The following is a 6,368-nucleotide window of genomic DNA, read 5'->3' on the forward strand; positions in this document are numbered from 1 at the left end:
GTGGTGGTGTGCGGCGTGACCACCCTTACTGCGCATGCGCATCCTCCTCCCCCTCCTCTCCACTCCTACACCCCCCTCTCGCGCGCCTCATTCTCTCCTGCGCAACGCCGCGATGAGCGCCAGCGCATGCGCGTCCCCTCCCTTCCTCTCTCCTCTCCTATGCTTCTCCCCTCTCGCGCGCCTGTCGACCGCGTTCCCCGCTCGCCCTGTTAGAATTAACGGCCAGGCTAGAGGGAACGCACGACGCGCGTAGCGTTCCTCTTCGCGTTCCACGACGCTTTGAATGAATATGCAGCTTACGGCGCGGTGCTTCGCCCCAGCTTAAGAACCTGGCGAGCCAGCTCCTAAAAAAAAATCACAGCATATCCACGGAGTGAATGATGATGAGTGGGCGAAGCTGCGGATGTTCATCGGTAAACCGTGAATCTTCCGTGAATTCTGCCCAGTACATCATCACCGACGTGAGATCGGGCGCGTTTATACTAAAGGTTCGATGAGAGTTATGACGACTTGCAGCTCACTTTAATTTTACATGTACGCTGTGAATTTTCATTGTTTAGAAAACCATTGCTTTAGAAAACATCTGGCGTCTTTCGTTAAGCAGCTGGCGTCTTTTCGTTTTGCTTTAGAAACATCTGGCGTCTTTTCGTTTTGCTTTTAGAAAACATCTGGCGTCTTTCGTTGGTTTATTTCATCAATCAACGGCGTTTTGAACAAAATTTTTATTGTTTAATCACGCACAGGAGAAATCTCACCAGGCACTACCTTGGAGGTAAACAATGGCTGCTAATGGGAATGAGAAACAGAAGAATTCGGCTTTTAGTTAACGCGCACGCTGCGAATTTTTTATTGTTCAACAACGCACAGGAGAAATCTCCCACCGGCACCACCTTGGAGGTCAAGATCTGGTACTAGCGTTATGACTGGTTACGCACTACGACGGGGACGAACGGGTGCCGCTTTAAGGAGCTTCGACCCTAAAAATTATATCATCTCCCGCTCAAGCGAACCATCTCCCCGCTGCTTCGCATCCACACATGGTTACCTTTAGTGGGAGATGGTGTAGCTTTTAGAGTGTAGCCCCGCAACCTCTTTCTACGTAACCGAGAGAATTGTGGCGTTCGTTGCGGCTAAGCTGACTTTGTTGCGGCCAAGGCTACATCGGCTGCGAGGAGGAGCTCTCTCTCTCGTGATGAAATTGGGAGAATAATGGTAAAATAAAATTTCGCTGTTTCTAGATAAAACATGACCACTGGCTTAATATGCGTGCTTCTGTTCTTATAAAAAAAGTTATCGAGACAATACTGTTTCCGATCAAAACTATTGACACTATAAGACGTACACCGACCGGGATCAGAAAGAAATCGCGCGTTACATGCAGAAACGTGTAACAAGTGTTGACAGCGTTCCATGCCATGGTACTGACGTTTTTCTTGCCGCTTATCGCTCAGTGACGGCTCTCGGTCTTTCCCCTTTCTATACGGCACAATACTTACTACCGTAAACTGTCCAGATTTTTTTCTAAACTCAGTTATTCCAAGATATTGTCCTTTAGTATGCACCTATGCCTAACCGGTGTGTTACAGAAACATCTGGGTGCTCTATAGAAACCATGACCTTCCAAATCTTCCCAGCGGTAACCTTAACCAATGTGGGTCAGAGTTACCGTCGGGTACACTTGAAAGGGGGTGGAACCCAAGCGAAATGTAGGCAAAAAGTAGCCAAACTCTTTAATATTATAGCCAAATTTGTATCCAAATAGAGAAGAAGCGGTATCATGAATAAAGTTTTTATTATTGAACAGTAAATAATATCATTATGAATTAGCATAAGTATAGAAATAAGATCACTGCCTCATGGATCGACCCACCCATGACCAAGCGACGTCATGTGATGGCGTCGTCACATGTCGTGAGAACCTCACAAATTTCGGCGATCTATTACGTCGTGATGACGTCGCGAAATCAACCGAACTCCGCCATCTCTTCTCACCGACCAAGCGCAGCTGCAGTTTCTGTACAAAACGCCGCATCTTCAAGGTCACCACCTGATGATGGTGACCTTGATGAATGGGGCTGACACCAAGCTTCGAAGCTCACATTACTCCGTCATACAACTCTCCTGTGCACACAGACGGCTCTCACCAAGTATGAGGCTAGAGAAATGCTGATAGTATTTTTATCTCCACCTTAAAGTCAATTTTAGCACGGCACGCCTACTGGAATCGACACTACCGTGATGTCAGGCTACAGTGTCAATTCTGATGACTTCACGCACCTGTTGTGATGACGTCGGGTGCCAAAGATACAAAATGGCCGCTTGTGCGTCATCAGCGGAGCCAAGGAGCGGAGCGGCCGTGGGAACGTCACGATACCATGTGCGAGTGCGTGACGAGAAGCTCATACCGTCTCGTGACGTCAGGGTACAGTGGGAACCGTAACTAGCCTTTAAAAACCTGCCGTAATTATTTCTTTTTCGGGGCACACTCACGCTTACCAGTACATTTTCTAGGCTCTTGAGGGCTGGAACTTTCATTTTACGCAAAAAAAAAAAACACAGCTGAAAATTTTCGTGGCAGTTCTAATTTAAAATAAAACCGATCGTGCGCATCGATTACATGCTATCATGAGAGTCTGAACACGTTACGGCCTTTTCAGTAACCGATATAAGCCACCATTTAGCCAACAACAGCTAAGGTTAGCGTGTGCTGTAACCAACGGGAGTAGTATCCGAGCAAATACGGTAGGCCAGTGAAATACCGCTCACCACTCCCAATTCACAGGGCGCTGTGTATGCTACGTTCGCGTACTTCTTCACCGCTTTCTGGGGCTTCGAGAGGCATACCAGTCCCGAATGCACGTAATGTGCTCGCTTTCTACTCGGAGAAATGCAGCGTGACTTAGACGAAGACAGGAGATACAGACACACACACACGTGGGATAGAGAACGGTGGCGGGGGGGGGGGGGGGGGCATCCTTATTGAAGTACGGGCCTTTGATTACTGTGGGTGGAGCCCATCGCCAGAGCCCCACTGGCCATTGCGGCTGGCCGAGCCTGGTCAAGGGTGGCCAATTGACTTTCCAAGTCTGCGGGCCTATCTGAATCTCATGTCCTTGTCTAAGCCGCGCTGCATTTCTCCGAGTATGAACCAGCTCACCCAAGTCTAGGTATTGTTCGCTTCAAAATGTATTTACTTCACTCGCTACGGCTGTGACAGCTCTCGCGCGCTCGTGGAACGTGTAAGTGCCCATGCAGTTGCCACGAGTCGATAACGACACACAAACTGAGTCAAAACGCCCACGCGCGCAATAATTGAGGCGAAAGCATTAGCTGCCTCATCAAACCCGAAACATGACCGTGGCTACAGCACGAATGATGAAAAAAAGATCAGTATCATGTGATGACGTCACCGTATCACGTCACATGATGACGCCATTAGATATTGACGCTTGGTTAAAGCTGGGCCGATCCTGGAGGTACTGCAAAATCACATGAGGGGCAAGAAGCTTCCAGTGCCTCCGATCCCGGAGGCATTACAAAACCACGTTGGGGGCAGGAAGCCTTCGGTAGGAGGGGATCACTACAATCGACTCAGAAGAAAAAGAAGATGGTTTTCGTCTTTGAATCGTCTTAGGCAAGTGCATCTGGGACATTCTGTCAGAATAGCGCAGACAACGGGACGAAGAACATACGGGACACAGCGCTCTAAATGTTTATGAACCAATTGGCCCACCTAAGAACCCTTGTGCATAATTGACCGTGTGAGTTATCTTGTCACCTCCTTCTCAGTCGAGCGCGTTGCGTTCGTCTGGGACACAATGCAAGACGGGTTGTTCGCAGCTCTCGGGCCGAACTCGTCTACGTCCTTCTGAAAAGCGCCGTAAGAACAGAGAGACGAAGGTCGCAACCTCTCGCCTGGGAAACGTATACTTCCTCGTCGTCAAACTGTCTTTTCCTACGAGTGAGAGCTTACCGCGCGGCCCGCCGCCAGCGCTTCCCACGATGGCAGCAGTAGCGTGGCGTTTAAATCGAGCGGTTCCCGTTATAACAAGCGCGCGCGTGGACACCGTTCACCTCTAGACCCTTTCCAACGCTCTCGTCCACTCACCTGTAGGGCGCGCCGCATATTACTCCCGCCGACGTTTCCTCTTATTCTTCTTGCTCTTCAACGCTGCCCTCGCAAGGCCGCCGCGGGAGTGGCTCGCGCTTCCTCTGATGGGAACGCTTGGTTGGTTTATGTGGTTTAAACGTACCAACGAAAGAAGTTGAAAATTTTCGAGGCGCTCGTTTCTCAGTTAGACGCAACCAAACGAATCCGACATAGAATTAGGCCAGTGAGAGTATAGGGGAGATAGATTGTTGTCCCTAACTGTAGTGCAGTAACTATGGCGTAAATTCAAATGGATTAAAGTGGACGAAACATCACCTTTTCCGTCGGCGGGATCCGAGCCCGCAATCTTCTAATTACGCGTTCGATTCTCTACCAAGTGAGTAAACAGGAATTACACGTACAAAAATACCAAAACTAAGCGGACGTGGAAGAGCCTTCCGTCGTAGCTCAATTGGTAGAGCATCGGACGCCTAATTCGAAGGTTGTGGGTTCGGATCCCGCCGATGGAAATGTTGATTTTTTTTCGTCCTCTTTCATTCATTTCAATTTACGTCATAATTAATACATAAGAATTAATTTAAGGACAATTATTGTCCCTTGTGTTTTCACTGACCTGATTCTCTGTTGAATTCGGCTAAACGTACCAAAGCTGCTCAGTCTGTGAGAGACGCCGTTGTGGAGGGCTCCGGGTAATTTCGGACAACCTGGGGTTGCCTTTTAACGTGCACTCGCATCGCACAGTACACGGGCCTCTGGCAAATCGCCTCCATCGAAATGCGACAACCATGGCCGAGACCCAACCCGCGTTTCCATTTCATTCACGCCTGCTTTCTTTCGTTCTTTCGTTATTAAGCAACGTCGTTCATACAGCGCCATGCGTGTGTTGTATGTGTCTATTTTAATCAACAATTCGGCTATTTGGCCTAGTTAGAAACGGTTCATCTTTTAGGAAGCGCAAAATGACGCGGGGACGAAGCATAGACACACGCAGGACAAGCGCTTTCTAACAACTCTTATGTTGTTATGTTCAGGGGCGTAGCCAGAAATTTTTTTCGGGGGGAGGGGGTTCAACCATACTTTATGCATGTTCGTGCGTGCGTTTGTATGTACGCTTGTATATATACGCAAGCAAAACTAAAAAATTTCGGGGGGGGGGAGGGTTGAACCCCCCCAACCCCCCCCACCCCTAGTTATGTTGTTCTTGTGTTGTTAGAAAGCGCTTGTCCTGTGTGTGTCTAAGCTTCGTCCCCGCGTCATTTCGCGCTTCTTAAAATATATTTTAATCAAGTTTCTTCGCTTCTGCGGTGAAGAAGAAACGGCTCGATCAGAGACTATGTATATGTGACGTACGAAGGAAGCGATGGCTGGAGAAGCCGACGAAACAGAAGGGAGTGTGCAATAGAATAAAAGTAGGTCGTATGAGCCACGACACGTCTCTCGTTCATATCGTCACATATACTCTCAGTTATCGTTTCCTATTGCTTTGCTTCTTTTATCCAGTCCCGTATTTTCTGTCTCAATTAATTCATTCATTATTTATTTCACTGCAATTTCGCCCCAATAAAACTTATGACTGGGCGAGTGGGTTCGTACTTTAAAGGGGCACTGACAGAAAAATTTTCAGTTGTCATTTTTTTTTTTGCGTCAAATGAAAGGACAAGCCCTCGAGAGCCTAGAAAATATGTTGCTAAGCGCGAGTGCACCATGAAAACCTAATTACTGCATGTTTTTAAATGTAGTTCCAGTTCCCGGTGTACCCTGACGTCCCAACACGATGTGAGCTTCCCGTCACGCGTGCTCGCGCAAGAAATCGTGACATTTCCACAGCCGCTCCGCACCGTGGCTCCGTGGGTGACGCGCATGCGACCATTTTGGAAGTTTTGGTACCTCACGTCTTCAAAACTAGCCAGACTGCTGCGTGAAGTCACCAGAATTAGTACTGTAGGCTAACGTCTAGCTAGTGTGGATGTCGGTAGGTGCGCCATGGGAAAATTGACTTTATTATCAAAATAAAATGTCAGCCTTATTTGAGTTTCGCACTTGCTCAGTGGGGTCTCTGTATACAGGGCATTTGTATGGCAGAGTAAACTCACCGTCTAAATATGGTGTCAATACCCCTTTGCAGGTAAATTGGTACGCGCAATATTTTACACAGGGACAGTGTGTGAAAAAACACCGACAATCGCAACCGCACTTTGCGCTTGTCCATATTTTTTTTACCATGTTCTTGTGAAAAATTTTTGCGCATACCAATTTA

General features: G+C 48.0%; 1 non-coding gene across 1 annotated transcript; it reads left to right on the forward strand.

Moving 5' to 3' along the window:
* The first annotated feature begins 4,547 nt into the window (after positions 1-4,547).
* Positions 4,548-4,620, forward strand: Trnar-ccu (transfer RNA arginine (anticodon CCU)). The gene has a single exon. It is a non-coding gene; the product is annotated as a tRNA-Arg (tRNA).
* The last annotated feature ends 1,748 nt before the right edge of the window (positions 4,621-6,368 follow it).

The sequence above is a fragment of the Rhipicephalus sanguineus genome, chromosome 7 (assembly GCF_013339695.2).
Source record: "Rhipicephalus sanguineus isolate Rsan-2018 chromosome 7, BIME_Rsan_1.4, whole genome shotgun sequence".
NCBI lineage: Eukaryota > Metazoa > Arthropoda > Arachnida > Ixodida > Ixodidae > Rhipicephalus > Rhipicephalus sanguineus.